Source organism: Mustela nivalis (genome assembly GCF_964662115.1).
Source record: "Mustela nivalis genome assembly, chromosome: 4".
NCBI lineage: Eukaryota > Metazoa > Chordata > Mammalia > Carnivora > Mustelidae > Mustela > Mustela nivalis.
Window position 1 is genome coordinate 102,605,812 of NC_139023.1, and position 19,215 is coordinate 102,625,026.

Genomic DNA, 19,215 nt, shown 5'->3' on the forward strand with positions numbered 1-19,215 from the left:
TTGGATTTCCCAGTGATATACACATTAGGTGAAGAAACTTCTTCAATTATCCTTTGAAATTCTAAGAGCACAAGATCTCCTTTAGGAAATTCTATGGCAGTTGGTTCTATATATTGGGAAAAAAAGGAAGCCAGTCATTGTGACAAGTTGGTGCTATTATTTTTCCATTTCTTTCTTTCCTGTGCTTGGGAATTTACAGTCTAACACTTCTAAGAACTCCTCAAGTACTCCACTGAAATGTGAAACTTCCTTTAATTTCAAAAACAAATTCTCAAATTAAGTCAATGCAATTTAGTTCAGTCAATATTTATTGGTTGCTTGTGTGGATATTTAAAGGTCTATTTATTTATTTATATGGGAGAGTGAGAGAGAGAGTACATCCAAGTGCGGGGAGGGAGGTAGGGCAGTTGAGAGGGAGAAAGAAACTTAAGCAGTCTCACCCCACTCAGTGGGGAGCCCCATAGGGCTCTATTTAATGACCCTGAGATTATGACCTGAACAGAAAACCAACAGTCAGCTGCTTAACCAACTATACCACCCAGGTGCCCAAATAAAACTTTTGCTGATCTTAAAGAATTTACAGTCTCACCAGAACTACTATTTTTATTTTTTATTATCTTTGTTCCTTTAATACATATCCTTTATAGTTGTTAATGGTTTGATCTTCAAATTCTGCAAACATACCTGTTGGAAAAACTTGCAAATGCCTTATTCTTTGTATTGTTGTAATGGGAGGGTTTTATAAAAAAATAAAAAATTAAAAAACCTACTGCTTCTGGTGGGAAACAACATACCTCCCAGACAGATACTATCATTAATCTTTCCCTGTGTTTTTAAAAGATCTTTACATGGTGTTTACTTCCTGTGTGATATTATCAATTTTTGCAGTACCTTCAATGGCTAAGGTTAAACACTCTTTATTTTCTGTTTTGCTGTGGTTTGGCTATTTAACTCTTTCATGCTTTCTATGTATGTATTACAAAGAATCTAAAATATTAAGAAATCTTGAAAATGTGTAGAAGGCCTAGAGTTATGTGTCAATAAACAGATTTTAACTTACCCTACATTTTTCCACTCTGTAATTTTCCCAGGTTCCCTTTTGGGATCCTCTCCATCAAGCATACATTCATACAGATGTATGCCCTAAAATCCCAACTGTGTGACAAACAAAAAAATACACAGGAAGTAAGAAGAGAAGTAAGGAACACAGAGCGAGTGGTCCCTATGCTAGGGAGGAAATAAAATTCAATCAGATAAAGTAATCTGAATGATAAAGAGCACAGATGTGAATAAACTTAAAAAGTACAATACTGCTTTTATAATTTTGAGAAACACGGACCTCTGATTGTCCATGATGGGAGTAAGGGAGTAAGAGTTAATCTGCTACAAACAATTAAAAAAAAAAAAACAGACAAAAATACAAGAAACAAATATTTCAGGAAATGGAGGACAGGAAACACGGAACTGAGAAAAGGGAAAGAAAGTGAACTCTACAACTGTCCATATATTATGAGTTGTAGGAATTTCCAGACTGTGGAGCAGGAAGGAAGAACCCAAATGTGGTCTGGTAATTTCATAAATTGAGAAGACAGTTTGGTATTCAGGGAGACCGAGTTGGCTAGAATTCCTGGGACAGAGAACTTAAGATTATGAAGCTACACAGAAAAAGAATCTAAAGGAATTTAACCACTTGCCAAAAAAAAAATCAACATTTGTAAAGGGATAAAACAAAAAATCAGTCTTCAAGAATGCAAAATTCATAGTGTCTAATATCCAGTAAAATTGCTAGATATACAAATAAGCAGAAAATGAGAAGCATAGTCAGGAGAAAAATTAATTATAGAAGACATGAAAATGTACTGCAGCAGAGAGCATGGTTGAATAACCTCTCCAGTTACTGTCATTCTAAATTCACTCTTGTTTGGTGCTGAGGACATACTGCCTTTAAGTTGCTTACAGCCAAAGCCTTAGGATGGTGAGGGCATTGATGTGGGTCTATTACAGAACGACTAGGGACTCCTTTAATGGGTGACTTTGGCTGAAAGTCTTGTTGAGTGGGTTTTACTGAACATTATTTAGAAATATGTTTCAGTCCATGATTTATCTTTTATCTTTCCTTCTGTACATGTCAGATCAGATCTATGTCATGGTCTAAAGATGCTCCGTACCTTCCATTGCTCCTCTCACCATGAAATCTCTTGCATTCCTAAACCTCATCACACCATTGATTCTTGGTACACCCAAACTAGCACAACTGGTGCCAGGAAATGTCCAGATAAACAGGTGGTAATACTGGATTCGGACCTGGCTCATTCACTAAAGGGCAGGCAAAGTGGAAACCACCCTGAATGGTAGGTCTGGCATGGATAGTCACTGGCACATGGCCGTGGCGTCACTGATACAGATCTCACCATCACTGAACTAAAAAATGTGGCAGTGGAACAAAATGCCCTTGCAGTTTCGGTGAGCCATTTGAAAGATACGGGAAAAAAAATTACTGCAAAGATTATGGGGTTGACTGTTTACTGATGCATCGCATTTGTGATACATAGAAGGATGGTGAGAAACTGAGGATTGTCAATAAGTAGTTAAATACTAAATATGAGAGAAGGAGGTCTCATTTGTAGCTTTGGAAAAAAAAAAAAATCCTTCTCTCCTGCACTGGAAAGGCAGATATAACTGAGCTGTAGTCTAATAATCTAATAGAATTAGGGAGTTCCAGAGTCGTTTGGATTCTCATCCAAGGATGATCTGTTCTGCTGATGTCAGAGCCCTGATTAGGGAAGCTTGGTACACTGAAACATGGAATTTGGACAAATGGTTGGATACCTTTGAGGATATATTGACTGTATACCTCTCCCTTCCCTCAAACCCTCAGAACTTTTAGAAGTTACCCTCTGTGTTTCTACAGAAGTTAATACTCCTCCACAGATAGACAATGCTGAAGAGATTTCTCTCCTAAAAGGCAGCAGATACTCCCATAAGAGGCTGCCCCTAGCTTCTCTCCTGGTTGCCATGCTGGTTGGAATTTAATCAAGAGAGCTAGAATGAAAGATTAAATAAGTAAAAATAATTAATCGGGGATACCTTCTCAGTATGTGAGATTTATCATCCTGGTAAGGACCCTAGAGGAAGGGACACATTCGTTGACAAGGTTGCCCTTAAGAAAGCGATCTCTCAGTGCCGTCCAGGGAAAGCCCACCAGGAACACATACATATGACCAGACAAGCTAGATTTATTCCTGGGTGCAAGGAAGGGAGAATTTCATTGGGCAATGTGAGACATTTCAGAAGTTTTTTGAAGGGATTATCATGGGATCAAGACAAATGTGAAATGACTTGGGGGGATGGCTTAAGGAAGTGGCTTTGCCCTCATTTGGATGTTATCAGTAGTTGGGGATAATTCTATGATTGGGCATTTTTAAAAAAGATTTATTTGAGGGGCGCCTGGGTAGCTCAGTGGGTTAAAGCCTTTGCCTTCTGCTCAGGTCATGATCCCAGAGTCTTAGGATCGAGCCTCTGCTCAGCAGGGAGCCTGCTTCCCCCTCTTTGCCTGCCTCTCTGCCTGCTTGTGGTCTCTCTCTCTGTGTCAAATAGATAAATAGAATTCTTAAAAAAAAGAAAAGAGGGCGCCTGGGTGGCTCAGTGGGTTAAGCCGCTGCCTTCGGCTCAGGTCATGATCTCAGGGTCCTGGGATCGAGTCCCGCATCGGGCTCTCTGCTCAGCGGGGAGCCTGCTTCCTTCTCTCTCTCTCTCTACCTGCCTCTCAGTGTACTTGTAATTTCTCTCTGTCAAATAAATAAATAAAATCTTAAAAAAGAAAAGAAAAGGAAAGCGATGGTGATGGTCAACACTGAGTGAAGTAGAAATGACTGAATTGTCTTGGCATACTTAGAGGGAGGAATAAAGATGCTGAGTGGGTGAGTATGCTGGATTGAATATGTGAGAAAGTGGACCCATTAAGGGTTGGTCCCATAAGAAGGCTCAGAGGACAATACCATTCATTAAGGCCATTAAGAACACACTAATGAGAGGCACCAGTATCACTAAGTTCATTGGTGTCCTTTGCAGGAAGGGCTGAAGATAGGAGAGGTAGTCACAGACCTCAGTTTAATACACACAAGAATGTCGGGGTCGTGAAGTAATGGAGGCCAGGAGATGGCACTTAATCATCAGAAACGAGGAGGCTGCAATTACTTTAATTACCAGCAAGATCAAAGGGGCAGCCAAGAGGACTTGTCCCTGAGGAAATTATAGAGATGTTTGATAGAGTATGGTGTCTTTTGGGCAAAATAGTGTGGCAATCAACAAGCATGCCAGTAACAGCTATAACCAAAAAGTTGCAAAAATGGAGGTGCTGAGGACGGTCAGCCCAATAAAAAGTTGTTACCTGTTGCTCAGTTTCTGAATGTGAGCAAATTTTCAGATCCAGAACCCACTCATTGGAAAGGAGGCTGGGTCCATAGGAGAAAATACTCTGTAATATCACAGCACACATATGCCGTAGTCCTCTCACTTTCCTTCCGCAAAGAGACCTATGACAATTTACTTGGGGGACCACACACTAAAGGACAGGGATGTATTAGTTCCCTTTTGCAGCTATAATATAATGTAATAAATTTAGCAGCTTAAAATAGGACCCATTTATTTTTTCACAATTCTGTAGGTAAGAAGCACAGGGTGGCTAAGTTGATTCTGTTTAGGGTCTTGTAAGGCCAAAATCAAGGGGTTTGTAGTATTATATTCCTTTCTGGAGGCTTTTTTCATGGGGGGAAAAATGATGCCATATCACTAAGGCTGTGAGCAAAATTCTGTTCTTTATTATTACAATGCAGAGGTCTCCATTTTCTTAATGCCTGTCAGGAGCCTCTTTTAGCTCCTTAAGGCCACATTTATTCCTTGTCACACTGCCTCCTCTATCCTCAAACTGGCAATAGTACATTGAATCCTTCTCAAAATCAAAATCTCTTTTACTTCTTCTAATGGATCTCTAAATTTAGGTGGCGAATGTTCTCTGCTTTTAAGGGCTCATGTAATTAGATTGGGCCCACTGAGATAAACCAGGCAAATCTCTGTGCTTAATCTATAGCCTAATTACATCTACAAAGTACCCTTTGCCATGTCATGAAATATATTTACGGCTTGTAGGGCTTAGGGCATGGGTAACTTCGGGGTCCATTCTGCTTACCACAGGGGAAGACTCTGATCATTGTTTTGTCATGGCTAATAGAGACCAGGTAGAAAAAAAGGAGACTTTTTTTTAAAATTCAGCCATATTTAGTTTTACAATTGCCCCAAAGGAAGCACATTGTAGCTTCTTAGTAAGTGGTTATTGAATAAACTGAGATTTATCTATAAACTCTTCTTTTTTTTTTTTTTAATGGAGTGGAGTAAAATTGCCTCATGGTAGGCTTCTTGAGTTCACAGATTCACCTTATCAATGTGTAACTGGAACCGATATGCTTGGTAGCTGGAGCAACTGGCGCATTGGCTGTGGACAAAGAGCTATTATAATTGGGAACTCCAAGTGGGAACATCTGAAGTAGTGACAAAAAAATAATAAAACATCTTAAAGGAATGGCAAAGATTAGGGAGACCATTAAAAACCTACAAGCAGAAGGTTTCTATTTTATCTCTATTTAATTTTTCAGTCTTGCCCCTGTGTGAACTGGATGATCCTGGCAAATCACTATAGATTAAACCAATCTCAGTGAAGTAGTAGTCCCTGTAATATCAGTTCTTCTATATGTGATTTTTTTGCTAGAAGACATTAATAAGGTCTTGAATACATGGTAAGGAGCCATTGAATTGGCAAATTCATTGTTTTTCATTTCAAGTCAAAAAGTGGATCTAAATAGTCTGCATTTATGTAGGATCAACAACAATATTCACATACAGTTTTGCCTCTGGGCTATTTTAACACTCCCTTCTATTGTATTATAATATGCAGAAATCTGAAGTGTTTGGACATCCTACCTGTCTTCATACTGATCCATGAAATTTATTGCATCATGGTGATAGGGTAGGATGAGTAAGATGTGTCTAGTGAAATGGAGACCTTCAAAAGACCCAGGTGTACTAGAGGTTGGGAAAGAAGTCCTCTGTAGTTTCAGACACCTGCTTCAGAGAAAATTTTATTGTCACAGTGCAATCATATCCCCTCCAGAATGAAAGACAAATTGCTTTGTCTTGTCTCTACACCAAAAAGTGAAGCACAGTATTTGGTATACCTCTTTGTGTTCTATAAGCACCTCAATTATTCTACAGACATTAAAAGTACAATAAGTGAATATTATAAATCATCTTATAATAATAAATTTGAAAACCTAGATGAAATGAGCAAATTTCATATAAGGCACAAATGATCAAACCTGATGAAGAAATTGAAATCTTAAATAGTCCTGTATCATTTAAGAGAAATTTATAATTATATTCCCACACAAAAGTCCCCACACCTAGATGGCTTTACTAGCAGTTGCAATATCTAAAAGACATTGTGAAGAATTCTACTTCCACACAGAAGGATATACTTTTCTAAGAACTTTACTAGGTAAACATTACTTTGGCTTGAAAATTGCAAAATCTTAAAAAAAAAAAGAAAAAATATTGCACATTGTGTTAGATTTCTAAGGCTGCCATAAAAAAGTACTGCAAACTTGTTGAGTTAAAACAACTGAAATTTATTCTTTTACAATATGGAAACTAGAAGTCTGTAATCAGGGCTGTGCTATATATTCAGTTGTTAAAACAACTGAAATTTATTCTTTTACAAAATGGAAACTAGACGTCTGTAATCAGGGCTGTGCTATTTCCTAAGTCTCTAGGGAAGGATACTTCTTTGACTCTCAGCTCCTGGTAGCTCTGGACATTACTTGGCTTTCAGTTGAAATGTTCAGTCTCTACCTTTTACTGTTGCATGGCATTCTTCCCATGTGTCTGTATGAGGAGTTCCTCCTTCTTAAAGAACAGCAGGTTTGTTGGATTTGGGCTTTCCTTAATGACCTTAACTTGATTAGTTGTGGTACTGGCCTTGGGGAAATACAAAGATTTCAAAGTTTTGAAAAGGAAAGAATGAGCCATAAAGAAAAATTAATAATTTAGGGTTCATGAAAATTAAAAACTTCATAAAAGGCAATTCATAGATGGGGAGGAAATATTTGCAACAAACAAGACTGCAAAATAATTGCATCCACAACATGTAAATAACTCATAGTTTAATAATAAGAAAATCTAATAATAATAAACAATGTAGTTTAATAGTCACTTTAAAATAAAGGATCTATAAATGGCCAGAAAGTCCATGAAGAGATGGTGAATATCATTAATAATCAAGGAGATGTAATTTAAAAATAATAAGTTACTATAGTATTTCCATTGGAATAGCTAAAATTAATAAGACAATATCAAAATCTTAAAAAAAGATCTTAAAAATCTTAAAGAAAAATTACAATATAGAAGATGCATGCCAGTGGGACTCCTATACATTGCTTTTGGGTTACCAAAATGTTAGAACTACTTTAAAAATAGTAGACATTCACACACAAAAAATGAAAACATAAGTCCACTTAAACACCTATACACTAATTAATGATATTAGCAGTCTTAATCATAATAACTCCAAAGAGGAAAGGACCCAAATGAATATCAGCAGGTTGGTGGACAAATAGTGTTAGATCCATATAATAGAACACTATTTTATACTATTATATACTAGTATGTATTATATTATAACTATAATATTTAGGTATAAAAAAAATGACTGGTGTACTCAGCACCATGGATGAAGCTCAAAACCATTATGCTGAGTCATAGAGCCAATAGTACACATTTTATGATTTTATTTTGTAAAACAGGTAAACATAGATGATTGTGACAGCAGATTAATGACTGTCTATGGCCTAGGTGGAGACAGGGACCTGATTGCCTAAAGTACTAGGAAAACTTTTGAAGCAATAAAACTCTTTTATCTCATTACTATTTTGGTGGTAATTTCAGTGTATACATTGGTCAAAATTCACATGTACACTTTAAGTGGGTTCAGTTCATTGTATTTAAACTGCACCTAAATGAAGTTGTTTTTATAAAAGTTTTACCAATCTAAAATAAGAATTCAACTAACAACATTAGACTAAAGTGGTCAGAGTTATCTTATCTGCTTTATCCCAATAATGGATAAGAGCATTTTCCCATTATGTTTGAGTATAGAGCCTGATAATAATAGATATTACTTACTCCTATGGAATATGAAAAAATGTGCTTTTATTAAAACAAATTTATATAGTTTTATTTTTTTTCTTCCAAGTTGTACTACTAGTTTCAGGTGCAGAATTTAGCAATTCAACACTTATATATAACATCTAGGGCTCATCACAAGTGCCCTCCTTAATCCCCATCACCTATTTAAGTTATGGCCTCACTCCCCCACCTCTGGTAACCTTCAGTTTGTTCTCTAGAGTTAAAAGTCTGTTTCTTGGTTTCTTGGTTCCTCTTTTTTATTTCCCCTATGTTTGTTTGTTTTGTTTCTTAGATTCCACATATGAATGAAATCATATGGTGTTTGTCTTTTTCTGACTGATTTATTTTGCTTAGCCTAATACATACTAGCTCCATCCATGTCATTGCAAATGACAAGATCTCATTCTTTTTTATGGCTAACTAATACTCCATTGTATGTTTACATCCTGTATCTTCTTTATCTGTTTATTAGTCAATGGACATTTGGACTCTTTCCATAATTTGGCTATTGTTGATAATGCTTCCATAAATACTGATTTGCACATATCCCTTTGAAATAGTATTTTTGTATCATTTGGGTGAATATCTAGTAGTGCAATTGCTTGATCATAGGTTAGTTCTATTTCTCACTTTTTGTGGAACCTCCATACTGCTTTCCAGGATGACTGTACCAGTTTGCATTCCCACCAAGAGTGTAAGAGAGTTCCCTTTTCTCCACATCCTTGTCAACACCTGTTGTTTCTTGTGTTGTTTCTTTTATGCTATTCTGAAGATGTGAAGTGATATCTCATTGTAGTTTTGGTTTTTATTTCCCTGCTGATGAGTGTTGTTGAGCATCTTTCATGTATCTGTTAGCCATCTGTATATCTTCTTTGGAAAAATGTTTACTTATGTTTTCTGCAACTTAACTGTGTGTGTTGAAGAGTTCTTTATATATTTTGGATATTAACCCTTTATGAGATATGTCATTTCCCAATATCTTTTCCCATTTCATCAGTGTCTTTGGGTTTTATTGCTTGTTTCCTTTGTTGTGCAAAAGATTTTTATTTTGGTGAAGTTCCAATAATTTATTTTTGCTTTTGTTTCCCTTATCTCAGGAGACATATCTAGTAAGAAGTTGTTACAGCTAATATCAAAAAGGTTATTGCTTGTATTCTCTTCTAAGATTTTGATGGTTTATGGTCTCACATTTAATTCTTCCATCCATTTTCAATTTGTTTTTGTATATAGTGTAAGAAAGTGGTCTAGTTCCATTCTTTTGCATGTTGCTGTCCAGTTTTCCAAACACCATTTGTTGAAGAGACTATCTTTTTTCCATTGGATATTCTTTCCTTCTTTATCAAAGATTAATTGAGCATTTATAGTCTTAAAATATATACACATACATATTCCTTTTTGTTGTTGTTATTATTATGTTATGTTAGTCACCATACAGTATGTCATTAGTTTTTGATGTAATGTTTCAAGATGGATTGTTTATGTAAAAAACCCAGTGTTCCATGCAATACATGCCCTCCTTAATACCCATCACTGGGCGAACTGATCCCCCACTCCCCTACGGCCCCACCACCAAACCCTCAGTTTATTTCTCAGAGTCCACAATCTCTCGTGGTTCATCTCCCTCTCTGATTTTCCCCTCTTTATTTTTCCTTTCCTTCTTCCAAGGTCCTCCATGCTAATGTTCCACAAGTAAGTGAAACCATAAGATAATTGATTTTTTCTACTTGACTTATTTCATTCAGCATAATCACCTCCAATCCCATCCATGTTGATTCAAAAGTTGGGTATTCATCATTTCTTTTTTTTTTTAATTTTTAATTTATTTTTAATTTACTATTTTTTTGCTATTTTTAAATTAACATATAATATACTATTAGCCCCAGGGGTACAGGTCTGTGAATCGTCAGGCTTACACACTTCACAGCACTCACCGTAGTACATACCTTCCCCAATGTCCATAATCCAACCACCCTCTCCCTATCCCCTCCTCCCAGCAACCCTCATTTGTTTTGTGAGATTAAGAGTCTCTTATAGTTTGTCTCCTTCCTGATCCCATCTGGTTCCATTTTTTTCCTTCCCCACACCGCAAGCCCCCACTTTGCCTCTCAAATTCCTCATATCAGGGAGATAATATGATAATTGTCTTTCTCTGATTGGTGTAGTTCACTCAGCATAATACCCTCTAGTTCCATCCATGTCATTGCAGATGGCAAGATTTCATTTCTTTTGATGGCTTCATAGTATTCCATTGTGTATGTGTGTGTGTGTGTATATATATATATACACACACACAAAGTAGGAAATCAAATAGGCAATAAAATTATACACAGAGACAAATGAAAATGAAAATATCATTGGACATTCTTTCCTACTTTGTTGAAGCTTAGTTGACCATAGACTGGAGAGTCTATTTCTGGGCTCTCTATTCTGTTCCAATGATCTATGTGTCTGTTTTTGTGCTAGTACTATACTGTCTTGATGATGAGAGCTTTGTAATAGAGTTTGAAGTATAGAATTGTGATGCCACCAACATTGGCTTGCTTTTTCAACATTCATCTGGCTATTCAGGGTCTTTTCTGGTTCCACATAAATTTTAGGGTTATTTGTTCCATTTCCTTAAAAAAAATGATGCTATTTTGATAGGGATTTCATTAAACATGTAGATTGGTTTAGGTAGCATAGACATTTTCACAATATTTTTTCTTCTAATCCATGAGGTTGGTATATTTTTCCATTTCTTTGTGTCTTCCTCCCCATTTCTTTCATGAGTACTTTATAGTTTTCTTTGCCTCTTTGGTTAGGTTTACTACTAGGTATCTTATGGTTTAGGGTGCAATTGTAAATGGGATCAACTCCTTGATTTCTCTTTCTTTTGTCTTGTTGTTGGTATATAGGAATGCAACTGATATCTGTGAATTGATTTTATATCCTGACACTTTACTGTATTCCTGTACAAGTTTTAGCAGATTTGGAGTGGAATCTCTTGGGTTTTCCACATATAGTATCATATCATCTCCAAAGAGTGATAGTTTAACTTCCTATATGCCAATTTGGATGCCTTCAATTTCTTTTTGTTGTCTGATTGGTGAGGCTGGGAATTATAGTGCTATGTTGAATAACAGTGGTGATCATGGACATCCCTGCTGTGTTCCTGACCTTAGTGGAAAGGTTCTCAGCTTTTCTCAGCTTTTTTCAATTGAGAATGATATTCGCTGTGGGTTTTTCATAGATGGCTTTGATGATATTGATTTGTGGATGTTGAACCAACCTTGCGGTCCTGGAATAAATCCCACTTGGTCATGGTGAATAATCCTTTTAATGTACTGTTGGATCCTACTGGCTAGTATTTTGGTGAGAATTTTCTCATCTGTGTTCATCAAGGATATTGGTCTGTAATTCTCTTTTTTGATGGGGTCTTTGTCTGGTTTTGGGATGAAGGTAATGCTGGCCTTATAAAATGAGTTTGGAATTTTTCCTTCCATTTCAATTTTTGGAACAGTTTCAGGAAAATAGAAATTAATTCTTTAAATGTTTGGTAGAATTCCCCTGGGAAGCCATCTGGCCCCGGGCTCTTGTTTTTTGGGAGATTTTTGATGACTGCTTCAATCTCCTTACTGGTTATGGGTCTGTTCAGGTTTTCTATTTCTTCCTGGTTCAGTTTTGGTAGTTTATATGTCTCTAGGAATGCATCCATTTCTTCCAGATTGCCAAATTTCCTGGCATATAGTTGCTCATAATATGTTCTTATACTTGTTCGTATTTCTTTGGTGTTGGTTGTGATCTCTCCTCTTTCATTCATGAGTTTATTAATTTGGGTCCTTTCTCTTTTCTTTTTGATAAGTCTGGCCAGGTGTTTATCAATCTTATTAATTTTTTTCAAAGAACCAGCACCTAGTTGTGTTGATTTGTTTGACTGTTTTTTTGGTTTCTATTTCATTGATTTCTGCTCTGATCTTTATTATTTCTCTTCTCCTGCTGGGTTTAGAGTTTCTTTGCTGTTCTTTCTCCAGCTCCTTTAGGTTTAGGGTTAATTTGTGTATTTGAGACCTTTCTTATTTCTTGAGAAAGGATTGTATCACTATATATTTTCCTCTCAGGACTGTATTTGCCCTGTCCCAAAAATTTTGAACAGTTGAATTTTCATTATTATTTGTTTTCATGAATTTTTTGAATTCTTCTTTAATTTCCTGGTTGACCCATTCATTCTTTAGTAGGATGCTCTTTAAGCTCCATGTACTTGAGTTCTTTCCAAACTTCCTCTTGTGACTGAGTTCTAGCTTCATAGCACTGTGGTCTAAAAATATGCAGGAAATGATCCCAATCTTTTGGTACTGGCCAAGACCTGATTTGTGACCCAGGATGTGATCTATTCTGGAGAATGTTCCATGTGCACTAGAGAAGAATGTGTATTCTGTTGCTTTGGGATGGAATGTTCTGAATGTATCTGTAATGTCCATCTGGTCCAGTGTGTCATTTAAGGCCTTTATTTTCTTGTTGATCTTTTGCTTGGATGATCTGTCCATTTCAGTGAGGGGGGGGTGTTATTATTGTATTGTTGTCAATGTGTTTCTTTGATTTTGTTATTAATTTGTTTATGTAGTTGGCTGCTCCCACGTTAGGGGCATAGGCATTTAAAATTGTTAGATCTTCTTGTTGGAAAGACCTTTTGAATATGATATAGTGTCCTTCTGCATTTCTTATTATAGTCTTTGGCTTAAAATCTAATTGATCTAATAAGGATTGCCACCCCAGCTTTCTTTTGATATCCATTGGCATGGTAAATTGTTTTCCACCCCCCTCACTTTAAGTCTTGAGGGGTCTTTGGGCCTAAAATAAATTTTTTTTAGACAGCATATTGATGAGTCTTTTTTTCTTTTTTTTTTTTTTTTTATCCATGCTGATATCCTGTGTCTTTTGATTGGGGCATTTAGCCCATTTACATTCAGAGTATCTATTGAAAGATATGAATTTAGTGCCATTATATTCTCTGTAAGGTGACTGTAACTGTGAATTGTCTCTATTCCTTTCTGGTCTACTACTTTTAGGCTTTCTCTTTGCTTCAAGGACCCTTTCAATATTTCCTGTAAAGCTGGTTTGGTATTTACAAATTCTTTTAGTTTTTGTTTGTCCTGGAAGCTTTTTATCTCTCCTTCTATTTTCAATGATAGCCCAGCTGGATATAGTATTCTTGGCTGCATGTTTTTCTCATTTAGTGCTCTGAATATATCATGCCAGTTCCTTCTGGCCTGCCAGGTCTCTGTGGATAAGTATGCTGTCAATCTAATATTTTTACCATTGTATGTTACAAACTTCTTGTCCCGGGCTGCTTTCAGGATTTTTCTCTTTGTCACTAAGATTTCTAAATTATACTATTAGGTGATGGGGTGTGGACCTATTCTTACTGATTTTGAGGGGGGGTTCTCTGTACCTCCTGGATTTTCATGCTTGTTCCCTTTGCCATATTAGGGAAATTGTCTACAATAATTTGCTCCAATATACCTTCTGCACTACCCCCAGCCCACATTCTTCTTCTGGAATCCCAATTATTGTTTCATCTTATGAATTATTGTTTCATCTTATGGTATCACTTATCTCCCAAATTCTCCCCTAGTGGTCCAGTAATTGTCTCTCTTTTGCTCAGCTTCTTTATTCTCCACCATTTGGTCTTATATATCACTAATTCTCTCTTCTGCTTCATTTATTATAGCAGTAAGAGCCTCCATTTTTTATTGCACCTCATTAATAGCTTTTTAAAATTTTAGCTTGGTTAGATTTTAGTTCTTTTATTTAGTTAGATTTAGTTCTTTTATGTCTCCAGAAAGGGCTTTTATTTCTCCAGGGAGTTTTCTCTAATATATTCCATGCTTTTTTTGAGCCCTGCTAGCACTTTGAGAACCATCATTCTGAACTCTAGATCTGACATAGTACCAATGTCAGTATTGATTAGGTCCCTAGCCTTCAGTACTGCCTCTTGTTCTTTTTTTTTCTTTTTTGTGGTGAATGTTTCTGCCTTGTCATTTTATCCAGATAAGAATATATGATTGAGAGAATAAAATACTAAAAGGTTAACAAAGCCCCCAGAAAAATGTGTGCAAGCCAAATCAGAAGAGACCCCAAATTGGGGGGAGAAAAAAGGGGGCAAAAGAAGTTTAAAATATTAAACACAAAAATTTGTATACACACACACACACACACACACACATACATATACACACATTAGACTGGTGAATAGAACAGAGCCATCCATTTGATTTTGAACGTATTTTGGTCTCTTAGAAGAAACTACCTCCCAAAATTTTAAAGAAAGAAACACACACACACACACACACACACACACACAAATAAGGGCAAACACGATGAAGGGATGGAATATGACTGTAAAGATGAAAAATTTAAAAAATTCTAAAAAAAGAATTGATAAGATAAGTTGGTTGGAAAAAGAAAGTGGAGAAAATTTGCTCAGGTTGGAAACTAGAGCAATGCCCTGTGCTAGATTTAGGGTGTACTTTAATCTATTAGAAGAAATTGTATCCCAAAATTTTTTAGGAGAAAAAACCCTATATGTTTACAAAAATAAAGTTAGATACAATGAAAGATAAAATATGACTATAATAATGAAGGTTTAAAAAGTTTTTTTTTTCCAGAAAGATATTGCTAAACTAGTTAAAAAATGTTGAAAGAGGGAAAAGGAAAAGTTAAAAAAAGTAGAAAAAGAAAAAATAAAATTAAAAAAATTTAATTAACTTTGCAAGACTAAAGAATCATGGGGAGAAAGCCATGAATTCCATGTTTTGCTTTTCCCTCCTCTGGAATTTCACTGTTCTCCAGGATCAATGATCTTGGTCTTGGTTGGATGTTCTTGCTGATCTTCTGGGGGAGGGGCCTATTGCAGTGATTCTCAAATGTCTTTGGCCAAGGCAGAATTGTGCCACCTTTGCCAGGGGCTGGGCTAAGTAATCTACTGGGGTTTGCTCTTGGGTGCTTTTTTTCCCTGTCTGTAGAGCTCTGGAGGACAGGAATGAAAACAGCTCTCCTAATATCCAGGCCCTGAGGAGCCAAGAGCTGGAAGCCCCACTCCTCAATGTGCCCTCAGAGAAAAGCACTCAATCACTCCCATCTCCCTGGTCTCTGCTCTGACCTCACCCAGCCTGTGTCCAAGTGTTTCTGTCTCTGGTACACAACCCTGGTTGGAGTCTCCAAACCCAGCAGATTCCTGCTTCTCTCCTCTTCTGGCAGATGAAGGTGGATCTCCCTGTATCTGCCACTTGTGGGGTCCCTGTTCAAAAAGGTCTTATTGTGCCATGGATTACAGTTTAAGGTAACCCTGAGCTGAGAGCTCACTCCTTGGTTCCATCTCTGTAGCCTGCTTCCCTGCTCTGATACCTGTAAGCTCTGCTACACTCAGACACCCCTGATATTTCTGTGACCCCGTGGGACCTGAGACCACACTGTCCCTGAGAGGGCTCCACCCTGCTTAGCCTCTGGAGTGATGTCCCTCTGTGGAGCAGACTTTTAAAAGTTTGAATTTTGTGCTCAGTTGCTCTACTGCTTGCCAGGAGCTGGCCCCTCCCCACACAGTGGCTGATTTTCTGTTTCTAGAATTGTTGCTCTTCTCTTCAATCTCCTGTTGTATTTGTAGGTGTTCAGAATGTTTTGATAACTATCTAGCTGAACTGTGACCTGAAATCATTGCAGTTTGCTACTCCTTCACCATCTTGACTCATTGTAGTCATCATTTCTGATGGCTAAGTAATATTCCATTCTATGTATAGACCACATCTTCTTTATCCATTAATCTGTTGAAGGACATCTCAGCTCTTTCCACAGTTTTGCTCTTGTGGACATTGGTACAATGAACATTGGAGTACATATGGCCCTTCTTTTTACTACATCTGTATCTTTGGGGTAAATACCCAGTAGTGCCATTTCTGAGTCATAGTAGCTCTATTTTTAATTTTTTGAGGAACCTCCACACTGTTTTCTGAAATGGTTGCACCAACTTGCATTTCCACCAACAGTGGAAGAGGGTTCCCCTTTTACCATATCCTCTCCAATATTTGTTGTTTCTCGCCTTGTTAATTTTTGCCATTCTGACTGGTATAAGGTGATATCTCAATGTGGTTTTCATCAGAATTTTCCAGATAGCTAATGATGATGAACATTTCTTCATGTGTCTGTTAGTCATTCATATGTCTTCAGTGGAGACATGTCTGTTAAGTCCACCCCATACATGAGAAGTGAAATAATTAAGATTAGAACAGAGATCAATGAATTAGAAACCAGAGATACAGTAGAACACATCAACAAAACTAGAAGCTGGTTCTTTGAGAAGATTTAATAAGATAGATAAAAAACTGGCCAGACTAATCCAATATAAAAGAGGGAGGACCCAAACTGATAAATTTATGAATGAAAGGGGGATAGATTATGACTAACACCAAGGAAATAGAAATAATCATCAGATTATCATCATTATTATCAACAGCTAAATGCCAATAAGTTAAGCAACCCAGTAGAAATGGATGAATTCCTGGAAACCTATAAACTTCCAAGACTGAAACAGGAAGAAATTGACAACCTGAATAGACCAAACTAGTAATGAGATTGAAGCACTGATCAAAAATCTCCAAAAAGACAAGAGTCCAGGATCTGATGGATTCCCTGGGGAACTCTACCAAACATTCAAAGAAGAAATAATACTTATTCTCCTGAAGCTGTTTCAAAAAATAGAAACAGAAGGAAAACTTCCAGACTCTTTCAGTGAGGTCAGGATTATCTTGATCCCCAAACCTGGCAAAGACCCCATCAAGAAGGAGAGTTTCAGACCAATATCCCCAATGAATATGGATATCAAGATTCTCAACAAGATCCTTGATAATAGGATCCAACAGACATTAAAAAGATTATCCATGATGACCAAGTGAGATTTATCTCTGGGATGCAAGGATGTTTCAACATTTGCAAATCAATAAATGTGATAGAACAAATTAATAAGAAAAGAGAGAAGAACCACATGGTCTTCTCAATTGATGCAGAAAAAGCATTTGACAAAATATATCATTCTTTCCTGATTAAAACTGTCCAGAGTATAAGGATAGAGGGAACATTCCATAACTTCATAAAATCCATCTATGCAAAACCCACAGCAAATATCTTTCTCAATGGGGAAAGGCTGAGAACCTTCTCATTGAGATCAGGAACACAGCAAAGATGCCCACTCTTGCCAGTATTGTTCAACATAGTACTAGAAGTTCCAGCAACAGCAATCAGACAACAAAAAGAAATAAATGTTATTCAAATTGGCAAGAAGAAGTCAAACTCTCTCTCTTTGCAGATGGCATTATATATTATATGGAAAACCCAAAAGACTCCACCTTCAAATTACTAGAACTCATACAGTAATTCAGTAATGTGCCAGGATACAAAATCAATGCACAAAAATAAGTTGCTTTCCTACAGTAGCACCAAAACCCATAAGATATCCTAAAATAAATGTAACCAAAAAGATTAGGGATCTATACTTGAGGAACTACAGAACATTCATGGAAGAAATTGAAGAAGACACAAAAAGATGGGAAAACATTCCATGCTCATGGATTGGAAGAATAAACATTGTTAAACTGTCTATGCTGCCCAGAACAATCTATACTTTCAATGCCATACTGATCAAAATACCATTGGTGTTTTTCAAAGTGCTGGAAAAGATAATTCTAAACTTGTATGGAACCAGAAAAGACCCCAGATTGGCAAGAAAAACAAAACTGGGGGCATCTTCAAACTTTATTGCTTGACTTCAAACTTTATTACAAAGCTATGATAACCAAGACAGCATGGTATAGGCACAAAAACAGTCACATAGATCAATGGAACAGAGTAAAGAGCCCAGAGATGGATCCTCAACTTTATGGTCAACTAATCTTCGACAAAACAGGAAAGAATATCCAGTGGAAAAAAACTAGTATCTTCAATACATGGTGCTGGGGAAATTGAACAGCTACATGCAGAAGAATGAAACTGGACCATTCTTTTACACCATACACAAAGATGAATTCAAAATGGATGAAAGATGTCAATGTGAGGCAAGAATCCATCAAAATCCTAGAGGAATACACAGGAAGCAGCCTCTTTGATGTAGGCCATAGCAACTTCTTTCAAAACACGTCTCTAAAGGCAAGGGAAACAAAAGGAAAAATGAGCTTTTGGGACTTCATCAAGGTAAAAAGCTCCTGCACAGCAAAGGAAACAGTCAACAAAACAATGGCAACTCACGGAATGTGAGAAGGTATTTGCAAATGACACTACAGACAAAGGGCTGATATCCAAGATCTATAAAGAACTTCTCAGTTCTCAGATAATCAAGTCAAAAAATGGGCAGAAGACATGAACAGACACACTTATCTTTTAAAATGTGTTAGCAGGCTATGTTTGTCTACGTTCTTCAGATTAGAAGTTTAGTTTCAATGACCTGAGTGAATATGTGTAGAGACGGTTGTCTTCCATGAAATGAGGAGTGATGAAGAGGACAGCAGGGGATTTTGTATGGGAGGTTGTGCGTGCAGTTGTTATGAACTGGGAATTCCTATAAGGCCAATGAGCATGACTCTGCTTATACTTGCTGGCAATACAGAACCTTTGAACATAGGTTTTAGATCCTGCATATTGGTCTGCATGCTCCAAGACCCATCAGTGAGTTGATCTAAATGATCCTACTTCTTTGATGTTCTCTCTTTAGACTTCAGCTTCCCAAGAATCAGCCCCTCTCTCTTCCCATTACCCCCTCTACTTCCATATTCAGGATGCGTAGTCACTCTGCACAGATCTCTTATTAGTCAAGGGAACAGCACTTCTCTATTTCTACTAATTACTCTTTCGCAGTTTGCATTACTTTCTTTTTTTTTTTTTTTAAGATTTTTATTTATTTATTTGACAGAGAGAGATCTGTAGGCAGAGAGGCAGACGACAGAGAGATAGAGAGATAGA